The 16210-nt window shown below is 35.0% G+C and overlaps 1 pseudogene; it reads left to right on the top strand.

The window, feature by feature from the left end:
• Positions 1 to 637: 637 nt before the first annotated feature.
• On the top strand, positions 638 to 2621 carry LOC149256247 (beta-fructofuranosidase, insoluble isoenzyme 1-like; annotated as a pseudogene).
• Positions 2622 to 16210: the final 13589 nt, after the last annotated feature.

Raw genomic sequence — 16210 nt, forward strand, 5'->3', positions numbered from 1 at the left:
AAGGTTTTCTTTGCAAAGTTTTTAATGGGTCTATTGAGTGAAAAATGAGTATAGAATGGATAAGGGCCAAAATCATACATTTCAATTGAATGATGTGGCTACAGATTCTATAACAGATGACCTTATTGAATGAACTCAAAAGGGGAGCTAATGGCTAAATACACTATAATTAGGCCGATAGGCCTTTCCTATGCATCAACCATTGTCAACACTTTTACCCTCCTCCGTTCGATCAGGTGAGACACTTTCAACTGTTGATTTGAAATGTGACTATTTTTTCCAAATATCAATTGAGTTGCCTTATTGCTTTTTCCCATTCTTTTAAGTCACTCTTGAAGATATTCTTGTTGCTTTTTCCCTACCAGTTGTTGTTGCTGTTCTTCTTCCCTGGCTTTTGGCAAGCACTGATTAGTAACGATCATCCTTCACTCGATTGCAAATCTAATGGCCGGTGCTATAAAATAAAAGAGCATGTGAACGTATAGCATTTGGTGTATTCGGTTCTGGTCACAGAATGGGGTCATGGGTTAGAGGCATTCCGATCTATCTCATAGCTCTGGCAGGGATTTGTTTCATCTGCGTTGTTATGTGGGTTTCTCATCTGGAACGTACTGTCAACACAACTAGAACAAACGTTCAAATCCAATATCGCATGGCCTACCATTTTCAGCCTCAAAAGAATTGGATGAATGGTGTGTACAGTCCATATTATTCCAGATTTTTCATAACAACTCTGTATTTGACATTACCGCTAATCTACTAACTCTGCTTTTTTATGTTTGTGTTTGCCTGCATGACTATGTTGCTAACCTCCAACAGACCCAAATGGTGACCTTTTCCTTCCTCTTCAATTCATTCATTCATTGTTCTCAGATTTAAAATTCTCTGTGATGAAATCGAACTGGGTTCGTTTTGTAGCACCCATGTTCTACAAAGGGTTTTACCATCTCTTCTGCCAGTATAATCCTCAAGGAGTGGTGTGGGGAAATATTGTTTGGGGGCATGTTGTTTCTAAGGATCTCATTAACTGGCATTCACTAGATCTTGCCATTGTTCCGAGTGAATGGTATGATATAAAGGGTTGCTGGTCTGGTTCGGCGACGTTACTACCCAGAGACAAGCCTGTAATTCTTTATACTGGATGGGCCAATTCATCCCAACAGGTGCAAAACGTGGCCATTCCTAAGAATATCTCCGATCCTCTTTTGAGGGAATGGGTGAAGATACCTGAGAATCGTATTCTGATTCCAAGCGATGTAATTAATGGGACTTTCTTTAGGGATCCTGCCACTAGATGGCTGGACACGGACGACAAATGGAGGATTGTAGTTGGAAATAAGAGTAATCGCAGCGGGGTGGCTCTGTTATACGAAAGCGAGGATTTTGTCAATTGGGTGAAGGCCGAGCATCCTTTACATTCGTCGAACTTGACAGGAATGTGGGAGTGTCCTGATTTTTACCCTGTTCCTCTTTCTGGGACCAAAGGGCTAAACACTTCCGCAATTGGGCCCTCTCTCAAACATGTTTTGAAGGCGAGTCTGGGCGATAACATGATCGATTATTATACAGTGGGAACTTACTTTTTTGGTCAGGATCGATACGTGCCCGACAACACCAGCAACGACGATAAAAATGGGTTGAGATATGACTATGGAAAATTCTATGCCTCCAAGTCCTTTTTTGATCAATATAAGTAGCGGCGAATTCTGTTGGGATGGGTGAATGAATCAGACACCATCTCCGATGATATTACACAGGGTTGGTTCGCTCTTCAGGTAAAGTCAGTCTGATCACACCTATTAGTCTTATATGTTGCTTACATTTTTTTTTTCTTCTACTTCTTGATGCATGTGTTTGTGTTTTGTTAAGGCTATTCCAAGAATCATCTGGCTAGACAACATCACTAGAACACAACTTTTGCAGTGGCCAGTTTCCGAAGTAGAATCCCTTCGTCGAAACAAAACTTTCAGACAAAACATTGACCTCAGCAGTGGATCAGTTGTTGAAATTGCAGGCATAAACGTAGTGCAGGTACTTACTACACCAATAAATTTCTTTTAGTTCAGTACATTTTACGTAACAATTGTTTGCTCAAAACATCTCAATGGTCTGTTTTAATGTTTAGGCTAATTAATTGTCCCAATATTGATTTTAGGTATCGAGTTAGTAGTTCTTTTGCTGGTTTTTAAGATTCTTATAGGAGGGAAATCAGACAGGCCGTCTATGACCTTAGTTGAAGCAAAGATCTCTTTCATGACTAAACAGATTTTAAGAAATTATTTCCTTTTTCTGTGGCTGTGGTTTCGTTTTATTAACTTATTCGGTGAATTTGTCTTTGTTATTAGGCTGACGTGAAGGTCTCCTTCGATCTCCCAAGGCTTGAAATCATAAAGTTCGAAGAAGAGATGGGAGTGAATTTGACAGCTCAAAATCTGTGCAGCGAGATTGGCTCAGTTGCGAGGACTATTGTTGGGCCATTTGGGTTGCTTGTTTTGGCTTCCAAGGACTTGAATGAATGCATTGTTGTGTTTTTTCAGATCATTCGCTATCAAAACGAATTGAAGAGATTAATGTGCAGTGACCAGAGCAGGTATAAATTCATGAACACTATAACTTATTAATCTGAACATTCCAAGAAAAAGAAAAAGAAAAGCACATTAATTTGTCAGATTCTGCGACCTTGATAAGACAACATATGGTACATTCGAGAATCATGTGGGGTAATTGCACAATGATCCAATCCAAGAAAACAAGGTTTTCCACAAACCAATTAACTCTTCTACAAAAATTCAACAATTCCAATTTAATAATTCTATCGGCCTCTCTTTGTACCTTTTGGGACAATTACTAGTCTTACTTTTTGTTGATGCTCCCATTGTGTTGGTAGAAATTGAGTCATCTATTAAATTTTGGATTCAAAACTTGCATTTTTTTATTTTTCTCATTTTTACAAGCTGATTTTGGATTCAGTATTTTTCTCTTTGTGTTGATGCTTCCATTGTGTTGGGAAAAACTGAATCATATATTGAATTTTAGATTCAAAACTTGCACGGTTCTCATTTTTCTCCCTTCTCCTCAAAACATGGAAACTCAGATTCAAAAATATAACGAGAATAAGGGAAATTAAATGGTAGATATTTCCACCATTTAAATTCATGTCCAGATAAAGCCCAAACTCGCCCAAATTCGTCGAAAGAAAGCTCAAACTACGCAAAATCGTTAAAACAAAGACACGAAATTGGCTAAATGCGCTGCAGAAACAGCCATCCGAATATTTCAAATAGAAGCTGCAAGTGATGACAATTTTATACCGTAATATTTCAGTTTCGGATGTGTTATATTTACTGAGGCTGGCCGTTAAACGAATGAAGTGGTCAAATTTAACATAATTTGTGAAGCAACTGCCGAAAAGCATTACCATTGGTTGTTCAAACCCTCGGAGATTTTACTCGTTCGTCGTACTTGGCGGATTAAAATCACTGTTTTCTTTGTCATTGAACGAAGTGAAAATGAAGTTTGAGTTTATGCCGCAAGTTTTGATTTTCATTAAATTCGTATTTTTTTCATTAATTTCGTATGTATTGCGAGTTTTTACCTATTATGTTTGATTGGATGACAGATCTCAATTAGGCATTATAATTTAAGGGGGTTAACTTTATTGAATGTTGGCAGATTATTATTTTTATTCTAAATCATTATATTAAGATAGAAAATTGAATTTTCCAGTTGTTTCATTTTCATTAAGAAGATGAAATTTCAATATTATTTTTAAATTTATGTTTATATTTTGCATTTAATTAATGTAATTGTAAATTTTTTATTTTATTTTTCAAATAATAAATAGCATTATATGAATATATTTTTATTTTTTATAATTTCTTAATATAATTATAAGATTATTATACAAATTATCAAATAATAAATAGTATAATATCCATATTCATTTTTTCACATTCACTTAATATAATTATAATTATGAAATTACAATGTAAATTGTATAACATTTTTTGAAGATGTAGATTTATAGGATAGATATTTTATAAAACTAATAGATGTTCTTTTAACTTAAGAAAGAGAGATGATGTCATACATATCAACCACATTTAGTCATGTAATTGTGTCAATTTAAACCAACTTTTTCAGGGTTTGGTAGATCCTAAGTTAAGATGGATTTAGGTTCATTTAATTTCCCCCTTTAAATAGACTATATTCGACATGAATACCATGGGTTCTCATACCTTATTTTTTTTATAAAATATGTTGACCAAGTAAAAATGTTTTCCCATAAAGTTGTTTTTATTTTATTTTCACCAAGTTAAAAACTGAATAAAAATAAGAAATATTATATTATTTTCTAAGATAAAATATTATGTTTAAATTTTAGAGTTCAAAATTTGATAATCGTAAATTAATTATTTAATTTTAATTTATAATTGTATTTTATTTAAATTTAGTTTTATTTTTTAAATTCTTTTATGTAATTTGACCAAGTCAAAATATTAAATAGGATAAGACATTACAACATTTGTATTTCAAACAAATGAAATTGATTAAGAAATTCTTAATTGTTTTCGAAGGTAAGCAAAATGTGATTTGAAAATTCTTGATATATATACAGGAAGAATGTTTTCCGATGATGAAATACATTTCTTTTCCATGAATTTGTTAAAGAATTTTTTTATGGTACAAAATAATCCCAATTAATCATTTATGTACCTTGATTGGAGTTGCATTGAATTTAAAGTTTTAGTTAATCGTTAGCCATGCTTTTAATTTATTTTAAATCCATTGGTTTATGCTTTTAATTTATTTTAAATTCATTGATTTATTCATCCTGGTGTCATAGCCAAATTTTGTATGAATATTTGATCAGCATGTTAAATTTCAAATCGAGTAATTCATTTTGAGTTTTATAATATTTTCATTTTCTTTGGTTAGAAATCAAGTAAATATTTTGTCTATCAATTTTTTATGAGCATGTTCACTTTCAAATGGAGTAATTCATTTTGAGTGCTATAATATTTTCATTTTCTTTGGGTCGACATGAAGTAAATATTTTTTTTGCTTTTTATTTTATTGTAGACATGACATTCTTGCACATCACTTACATACTATAGAATGTGTTTTTAAGTGTTTTAATTTTTTAATAAATACTTAAAAATGTACTTCATCACTTTAACAATAACATAATTTTTTTATTATTAAGCGTCAAAGATGTGGTCTAATAATTAAGTGGAGAAATTTGATTCCTACAAGTCACATAGTCCAATTATAAAGCAAGACTATTTATACCTTAGAACTATCTATATATACACTAAATATGACAAAACTCTAAGCCATTATTATCCAACTTATATTACTTCGAGCTCTAACCACGGATATGAAACATAGAATGATATGTCTCCAATTTATATTACTTCCTACTCTAACCACTCATATAAGACATAAATGGTGATATGAAACATAGAATGATATGCCTCCAACTTATATTACTTCCCACTCTAACCACTCATATAAAACATGGAATGGTATGTATCACAGTGACGGAAAACATGGATTGATAGGTTTAAAGTTTCCATGCTTTTGAAAATACTATATATACTAAATATGGCAAAACTCTAACCCATTGCTATCCCAAACTCATATTACTTCCCACTCTAATCACAGATATGAGACATGGAATGGTATGTCTCACAGTGGCGGAAAACATGAATTGATATGTTTAAACCTTTCATGTTTTTGAAAATATTTAATGTTTTGGTTTAAATAGATTATTTTTTTGTTTTAAAAGTTATGGAAATTAGATTATTTTTTTGTTTAAAAGTTATGGAAATTTCAGTAAAATTTTGATAAAATTGGTTGAGTTTTTTGTAAATTTATGTTATAGCTGTTAAATTTTAAAATTTTGAGTGCTTTAAAGATTTTTAATGGTACTGAATCCATTTTTAACATCAAAATTATGATTTAAACACTCAGACTCCGACCAATTTTAACCATCCAATCAATTCCTCTACTTTTGTATCCTTCTTCATCAATAATTGTGCTTCCATAATTAGGAGTGTCTCCACTTACTTCTAACCCCAGCTAAGGCATCATTGAGCACGAACGCAGAAGAGTACATCAAAACTCTCCAGTGGGCCTCTTTGTACTCGAATTCTTCTCTCGGATTACGTTTGTGTACAAAAACAATTGGAATACAGAAGTGACGAGTAAGGAATGCGATTTGTTTTTGGTTGCTTTTTTCTTTTAATGAAACTTACTTAAAGTTGCATCCTTCATCCTTGTTCTTTCTTCCTTTCAAAAGATACAAAAAGAGTCGTAATACAAGAGGAGTCTTACCGAACCATTCACTTTGGGAGTAGGTCACGAAAACCGTGGGAATATCTTTGCTTCCAATTTCCATAATTTTCCACCCTGCCAATGGTTATAATTATTTTGTTAAATAATTTAATTTTTTTCAATTACATTATTTTTAAAATATTTGATTTTTTTAATATATATATATTAGAGAATCAATTTAAAATTTATTGAATTTTGAAAATATTTATTATATTAATTATTTTTTTTAGTTTATTTTTTAATTCACTAAAATTAAAGCGATTTGGAAAGTTTCTCTCATTAAAAAAAATTAAAATTAAAATTGATGAATCACTTATTTTTAAATTTATGTAAAATAGACTTTAATCATTCTCATCTTTATCCTAAAATTTATAGTAAAAAATTAATAGTATTGCAGATCCGTTTTACGTTACAGTTCACTTAGCTTTATATTAAAATGTTCTGAAATTTACTAATAAATTGATTTAATATTTTTATTTAGGAAAAATTAAATAATTTAGAATAAAAAAAAATTAATCATAAGAGAGAAGATTTTAATTTGTATAAAATGTTTTCAAATTTTTATAAACGTAACGTATTTTTTTAAACAATGAGAAAAGAAATTAAAATATATTAAAAATAACTCAATATTTAATTATTTAATAATATTAAAAAATATTATAATTAAAATAATAATTATATTTACTTTATAGAAACATATTTTCATATTATATATATATATATATATATATATATTAATTCAAAATAGTTTAATTTAATTTAAACAAATGATTAACAATTAACTAAAATAAATTATAATTTATTTTTATATCTTTTTATTTGTATATTTTTATAATTAAAAATTTATTAAACGTTTTCTAACGATAGGAATATATATTCCTATTATTTTAGAAAGGAGTGGTTCTTTTAGACAACATAACTTGAGCCATATTTATAAGGGCCAATCATATTTTTATATGAGTTGCCTACACAATTCATATATATATATACATATATATATTAAATTTTTTTAATATTATTAATTATATTTAACTAATTTATTAATATTAAAATAAAATGATAATGATGATAATATGTTTACAAAGATTAATACAATCTATCATATTTTAAAAAATGGATTAATTGAGGTTTTTTAATAATTGATTTTTATGATAAAAATTAAAAAAGATCACTCTAGTTGTGTTGATTTAGCAAGGCAACTAGATTGGTAACGTGCAAAATACTTGAAAAGGAGAATGGATGTGAGTAAGGGTTAGGAAATCCAAGAGAAAGTGATTTTCATCTTCAACCCTCTTAGTATTGCAAAGGGGGGGACGGGGGGGAATTTTTTCCTCTCAATGTGTTTTAGGAATAGAGAAACTCCTGGATTCACTCTGAATCTCATGAGAATTAGTTCTAATCTTTGCAATGTTCATTTTCTTCAAAGCACTAGTGAAGACAGAGATAATTATCTGATGAGAAAGAGTGGTGTTGATCACCTCCTTATAATATCTTAGCTTCTCTTTCCCCTCTAACTCATCATCCCACAACTTATCCTTGAATTTGGAAATAATAGTGTTATTATTATTATTATCTTTATCCTCTAAGATGATCTCCTTAATATTATCTTTATTCTTTAAGATGATCTCCTCCTTTGTAACGCCCTCGAGTCTCGGGCAGGTGTGCACGACGGGCGGACGCCCCGTGCACGACGGCGGGCGCTTCTTGGCACGACGACGGACGCTTCTTGACACGACGACGGGCAGTGCGACAAGCGGGCGAGCTACCTCCGACACTTGGGCGGACTCGACGATGGGCGGACGAACGTGACTTAGGCGGGCAACCCGTGCACGATGGGCGGGCGACCCATGGGCGACCCGTGCACGGTGGGCGGGCGACCCGTGGGCGTAGTCATACTACAGGCGGGTGCGGTTATGCGAAGGACGGGCGCAGCAAATGCGACGGACGGCCGGGCATAATGCGACAAACAGCCGAGCTGTGGTGCGACGTTATTATGCTACAAGTTGGTGGACGCGGTTCTGCGGTTCTACATGCGGGCACGGGCACGGTCACCCGACGAACGGGTGCGACCACCCGATGATGCGACGAGCTGCAGGTGCGGTGCGACGAACAACGATTGTGGTGCGAGGAAAATATGTGGCAAAAGGCACTTAGGCCGAAATGTGGCTAAGTGTTGAGCACATATATTAAAGCACATAATCACATATTATATGGTGGCTTGTACGCATATGTAAATATGTGGAAATAATTAAAATAAAATATAATATATATATACGTGGGCTTATATGTAAATAATGGGGTCGGCCGTGAGTGATGAACCCCCTTAAAACATATGAAGAGAGCGTATGTATTAATGAATGGAACGAATGCTTTATACCCATGCGTGAGTGCTTTACACATGGCAGCAGGCCGACATGACTTATGTATGGGCGTATGTGTGATCATATGGGGGTCGGCCATGGGGCTACATACCCCACTAACACATACAATGAAAGCATATAAGTATAGGTGATGAAACTTCATTTCATCCATTCGACTTCGCTTGAGCACTTCGCATAAGGACAAGAAGTGCGCATTTCTTTAGGGGTAAAATGCGCATGCCTCATGCACATTAAGAATAAAGGAAGTGCACAAATTGTTCTCGGTTGGAGGTTGGAAAGGAGGTCGTATACGAGGAGGTTTTGTAGAGCATATTTATGCAGGACTTAAAGCAGGAGGTCTTGTGTCTCGGTTGAGCACCCTCCTACCGTAAGGAGTTGGCATATGTATTGTAAGGTTGTTTTAGGCCTCGGTTATAAATCTTCCTAAGTGTTGGCCGTGGACTTTGCCCAGCACACTTGTATGATGTATTATTGAAATCTCTCATAATATATTATTATCGGGCGGACTTGTTCGGGAGTTGCCCCTCCCTCTATAATTGTGTGCAATTGTTATGTTCTCGGTTTAATTACATATTGGTTAAGAACGTGTATGAACATTAATGCATTTTACTTAATTGAGAAAGATGAATTAAGTATGTTAATGTGGAAAGGCGTAGTCCATGTGCACAAGTATTGAAAAAAAGAAAGTGTACGGTGGTGCCGCACCTCGCCAGACACGGTTGAAAGACTACCGTAGACCTGGGGGCGTGACAGGTGGTATCAGAGATTGGTTGGAGCTGGTGAGCAAGGTTGCTCGTGGCAGTTGACAGGTGAAGATAAGGTTATGGAGAACAACCGACGTCTTGTAAACTTGAAGATTTGTGGCAAAGATGTTCAAACGTTGGCAGACACAGGTGGCACATATAACCTTATATCAGCACGGTTAGTAGAAGAAGTGGGGCTGATATCTACTATGGAGAACTGGGAAATAACCTCGTGGAATTTGGCAGTAGGCTCGATACAAGATGTACCTGTACAGATGGAAGGATGTAGAGGTCAGCTGAACTTCGTAGTGATAAATACAGATGGCATTGATGTGATGCTTGGACGAGAAGGACTTCTTCAAATCAGTCAGGCAATGGAACAAGATGAAGTTGCAGACCAGGAAGAGGAAGTCATGATGGCCGAAGATGTTGAAGACTTAACTATGATGGAGGTTAGACTTGAAGATAATCAAGCTAAGCCAGAATCATGCAGCTCATGGACATGGACAGACGAAGATACTCATATGGGAGGACCATGTGATGATGAGGATATGATGGAGGCCGAACTTGAGTTTAATCAAGTTGAACCAGGATCATACAGTTTGGCAGCATGGATGGACACTCACATGGAAGAACCACATGATGATGAGGACTCGATGGAGGCAGAACTTGAAGGTGATCAAGTTGAACCAGGATCGTGCAGCTTATCGACATGGATGGGTGAGGTCACTCATATGGAGGAGCCTCATATTGATAAAGTAAGTATGGATACTTGTGTTTCATTTGGACATTTGGTAGATGGATCATGTGTAGTGGAAGGCAAAATCAGTTTGCCTATGCTATGGAGGATCTTGCCATGGATGACTATGATGGGACCTTATATGAAGAAGCAAGGATTGTCGATTACTACGGAGCTTGTTGGGGCTACTTGTGACCTTATGGTTGAAGGTGCAAAGGCCCGTGACAAGGGTGGAACTTGATGATCGTTGTGGATGATTGGGTCATGCTTTAGCCACATGGCTAGGTGCCCGGCATGACTCATGGACAGGTTGAAGGGCACACCTTTGGGTGGACTTCTCATGGCCGAGACCAAGAGATAGTCTTGATGGACACCTTGGTGGAGGAGCTGTGATGGAAGGGACTCGTGATGATGATGCTTAGATGGACTTCTCATGGCCGAGACCAAGAGATAGTCTTGGTGGACCTTTGGTGGAGGAGCTCATGATGACATGAGATCGTTGTGACTTTGGGAGACTTCATACATGGTGGACTTAGAGGATTTGAAGCATTGAGGAGCCGAGGTCGGGAGACTTTGATGCAGTATGGGATGCATACTTCCAAAGTACATGTATGGGCATGGCTTGGAAGGGTGACTTGATGTGGAGGATCGATATGAGGCACTTTGGAGTGTTGAAGTTACGATGATGGTGATGCCTTGGTGGTTATACTTGGGCATGGGTTGAGCCGAGACTCAACTACTTTACGCACATGATGATGTTGGGATAGATGTGGCTGATCACTTGTAGCACATTGACACCAACACACCGTGGACAACATGTTGCAGATGAGGTGGATGGAGTTCCATGGACCTGAGCATGGATTATGGGGGTTGATTCTTGATGAGTCGGGGATGTGACAGGATGCTTTGAGGAACGACTGATGGTGGCATGAGGATGTGCATTCTCATTGTTTGGGCGTGATAGTTGGATTAGCTACCCAACTAGTTCAGACATGGGGGCTATAGCATGCACAGAGATATGTTGGCATTTGTTGGAGTATCATGGTAGCAGTTCACATGAGGATGACACATGGATTGAGATGACTTCCTGATGGTGATCTTGGTGGAGAGCTACCGAGATGATATGTTGTCGAGGACGACAACGATTTCAGGTGGAGGAGGATGTAACGCCCTCGAGTCTCGAGCAGGCGTGCATGACGGGCGGGTGCCCCGTGCACGACGGCAGGCGCTTCTTGGCACGATGACGGGCGCTTCTTGACACGACGACGGGCAGTGCGACAAGCGGGCGAGCTACCTCCGACACTTGGGCGGACCCGACGATGGGCGGACGAACGCAACTTAGGTGGGCAACCCGTGCACGATGGGCGGGCGACCCATGCACGGTGGGCGGGCGACCCGTGGGCGCGGTCATACTATAGGCGGGTGCAGTTATGCGAAGGACGGGCGCAACAAATGCGACGGACGACCAGGCATAATGCGACAAACAGCCAAGCTGTGGTACGACGTTATTATGCGACGAGTTGGTGGACACGGTTCTACGGTTCTACAGGCGGGCGCGGGCACGGTCACCCGACGAATGGGTGCGACCACCCGATGATGTGACGAGCTGCAGGTGCGGTGCGACGAACAACGATTGCGGTGCGACGAAAATATGTGACGAAAGGCACTTAGGCCGGAATGTGGCTAAGTGTTGAGTGCATATATTAAAGCACATAATCACATATTATATGGTGGCTTGTACGCATATGTAAATATGTGGAAATAATTAAAATAAAATATAAATACGTGGGCTTATATGTAAATAATGGGGTTGGCCGTGAGTGATGCACCCCCTTAAAACATATGAAGAGAGCGTATGTATTAATGAATGGAACGAATGCTTTATACCCATGCGTGAGTGCTTTACACATGGCAGCAGGCCGACATGACTTATGTATGGGCGTATGTGTGATAATATGGGGGTCGGCCATGGGGCTACATACCCCACTAACACATACGATGAAGCATATAAGTATGAGGTGATGAAACTTCATTTCATGCATTCGACTTCGCTCAAGACTTCGCATAAGGACAAGAAGTGCGCATTCTTTAGAGGGGTAAAATGCGCATGCCTCATGCGCATTAAGGCTAAAGGAAGTGCGCAATTTGTCTCGGTTGGAGGTTGGTAAGGAGGCCGTATATGAGTGGGTTTTGTAGAGCAGTTTTATGCAGGACTTAAAGGAGGAGGTCTTGTGTCTCGGTTGAGCACCCTCCTATCGTAAGGAGTTAGCATATGTATTGTAAGGCTATTCTAGGCCTCGGTTATAAATCTTTCTAAGTGTTGGCCGTGGACTTTGCCCGGCACACTTGTATGATGTATTATTGAAATTCTCATAATATATTATTATCGGGCGGACTTGTTCGGGAGTTGCCCCTCCCTCTATAATTGTGTGCAATTGTTATGTTCTTGGTTTAATTGCATATTGGTTAAGAACGTGTATGAACATTAATGCATTTTACTTAATTGCGAAAGATGAATTAAGTATGTTAATGTGGAAAGGCGTAGTCCATGTGCACAAGTATTGAAAAAAAGAAAGTGTACGGTGGTGCTGCACCTCGCCAGACACGGTTGAAAGACTACTGTAGACCTAGGGGCGTGACATCCTTTATCCCCCAATAGTTGAACAACCAATATTTCTTGAGTAGGAAGTGGGGGTTTTGGCTAGAGTCAAGAGAAATCTTGAAGAGCCTCTACGCTTCCATGTTGTACAACTTCTGGTATATGTATTTTTAATGCGAGAGACTAAATTCAATAATAATAAAAATAAAAAATATTTCTCTTAATCTTAAAATTGTAAATTATAAATTGCTTTTAGATATAAATTACCATATTATTCTAAAAATAAGAAATTTCCCATTCCTTTTTGAAACGTTTATATATCATTGATTCATTACAAGCATATATCTTTCTATCACACTTTAAACAATATAATATTATAAAATATATTAAATAATATATTATCATAAAGCATGTAAATAATATAATGTTAAATAATATAGTGGTGTATAACTGGTTGGTGTCAAATAGTGAAATAAAAAATAAAAAATAGCTTTTAACCTAGGAATGGAGTAATGTAATTTTATTTTTATTTTTATTTTTACAAGTAAATAAAAAATATATATATTTATATAATAATAAATTTTATATTTAATTTATTAAAATTATATTATATTATAATTGAGTGGGTTTTATGGTTAAAAGCTTGTGTTTTTTTAAGAGGTTTCATGTTCAAAATCAGAATGGGTGGAGTGTGTATGTCTCCATAGACTTAGTAGTAAAATAACTGTGCACAAAGGGTCTCATGCACCAATTTAGTGTCTAGCTTTACCATTACATTAAAATTAAATCATAATAATAATAATAATAATAATAATAATAATAATAAAATTATAAAAACCTAATATAAATATATATAATAATAATTTTATATTTAATTTATTAACATAATATTATATTATATTTATTAATTAATTATTAATCTAGAAAGTAAAAAAAAGATTTTAATCATAGTCAAAGTAGTTGAGATTGTCTCCCATGGTTAGACCAAAAATAATGAATCAAAAGTTGTGCACAAAGCCCTATCCAATCGAAAGAGCTATGCAAAAGAAATCATTGACATGTAGTACTACAAGTTCTCCATTTTGAAGTTTGGAAAACTTTAATGATTATAATTCTCATGTATTCAAGTTGAAAAATAAATACCCATGCTATACAATTTTTTTAGATTTCATAGTCTAAATATGATGTACTATACAACCAAATAAGATTTCATAATCTAAATATGATGTACTACACAACCAAATAACTTCTGCATATAGAGTGGGATGGTATATTTAATTACCTTATTATTTCACAACAAAAAGAACCAAAAAAAATTTGCACACTGAATTGTCAACTTCGGCTCCAAATGCTTGCAAGGTGCCATGCACCATAATATGTCTTTACTAAAAGAAATTGCATTAAGACACTTTATGTGTTTGAAGTTAGTTGATTTAACCTAAGTAATGATTCATATACTTTTAATGGGAACTTAGAGTGGGATGGTATATTTAATTACCTTATTATTTCACAACAAAAAGAACCAAAAAAAATTTGCACATTGAATTGTCAACTTCGGCTCCAAATGCTTGCAAGGTGCCATGCACCATAATAGGTCTTTACTAAAAGAAATTGCATTAAGACACTTTATGTGTTTGAAGTTAGTTGATTTAATCTAAGTAATGATTCATATACTTTTAATGGGAACTTTGTTGTGACCATGAAATCTTTTAAAATTTAGGTATTTTTTATTTTTAATTTTTTATGATAACTCTATCTCAGGTATGATTTAGGAACTTTCCATTTATTTTATTATTATTATTATTATAGATTATAGATTATGGAACTCATTATTTGAAACTTTAATAAAAATAAATATGAATTACAAATTCACATGGTGGAAAAGTAAAATAAACTTACTTCTAAAATGAGAGGAACTAGTTTCCTAAGAATCAAAACAATAGATGGAAGTATTTTGTCTATTTATTAGATTATCTTAAGTAATGATCCATGTACTTTAACACTAATTATATTAATGGGAACTTTGTTGTGACCATGAAATCTCTTGAGATTTAGGCACTTTCTTTCTATGTATATGATAACTCTATTTCATGTAAGATTTAGGGACTTTCCCTTTTCTATAGATTATGGCACTCATTAATTGAAATTTTGATAAAAACTAAAATGAATTACAAATTACGTTGTGGAAACTAAAATAAACTTATTTCCAAAATGAGAGGAACTAGCTTTTTAAGGACTCAAATAATACATGGAAGTATTTTGTCTATTTATTAGATTATTTAGAAACATCAATAAACACCCTTTTTCTAAAGGAGAATGCCTTTGCATGGTTTGGCATTTCTGTTATAGATCTCAGTCTTTAGGTTCTCTAAAGGTGGTTTAGGCATTATATTTTAGAGGTAACGATTGAGCTACAACATTATAGTTACAAAAAAGTAAATGTTATGTTATAGAAATTAAACTAGAACAATTATATAAATTAATCGGCTAGTAAATACCTATAGGCATCAATCCATGATAAGCATAAAGAAATTACTTCATTATAAGTTTCACATTGCTAAAAAAAAAAAAAATTAAAATAATAATAATAACAATAATAATAATAATAATAATAATAATAATAATAATAATAATAATAATAATATTATTATTAATTATAAAAAGAATTAATATATCATTTAAACATATACACATCCCTCACTTTACTATGGAGATTCTTAACTTATAAGTAGGATTTGTAACAATACCATATCTTAATACCACATGCCTAAAAAATCATAATTCATTTCATATGAGACTTCTTCACATTAATTTTTTTAATTATTTAATTTAACTAAAATGAGACAAAGGGTGTAGCTACTTTTGAGATAACTCTCAACCTTTTATTTCTGAATAATACTAACAATATTCTATAATATCTCGTAGAGGTTAAATCGTTACCGTCCACCTAATAGGAATTGATAGTTAATTTAAAATTTGGAATCCTGATTGACCCGGATGCGGGTGACTCCAACGACATTCAATGATCAAATCCGCCAAATGGACATCTGGCCTGATGGATGGCAGGTGGAAGGGAAGCAGGGTACGCGTTGAAAGTTGGTGTATCAAGTTCAAAGCAAAGGTGTTAAATTCGGAACAGTCTCGAATTTGGTTCATCATAAATGCAAGCATGGAGGCACTGTACACAATTTGGCTCACATGTATGGATTCGCTCAATGTTCCTGATGCAGTTAATGACTCGGTTCATTATGTATCAACGCTGTTTCAGAGCTCGTGTCTGGTCTTTCCTGTTGGGAGGTTAGCTGGGCTCTGGGATCGCCCTGAGTTATTCAGCGCTATTTCCATTTCTGGTCTGCTCCGTTTCAATCATCCTCCCAGTTCTTTTGCCTCTGTATTCATGCCTCGTAGA

The sequence above is a fragment of the Pinus tabuliformis genome, chromosome 7 (assembly GCF_031772625.1).
Source record: "Pinus tabuliformis cultivar Carrire ecotype Pingquan chromosome 7, CPIR1, whole genome shotgun sequence".
NCBI lineage: Eukaryota > Viridiplantae > Streptophyta > Pinopsida > Pinales > Pinaceae > Pinus > Pinus tabuliformis.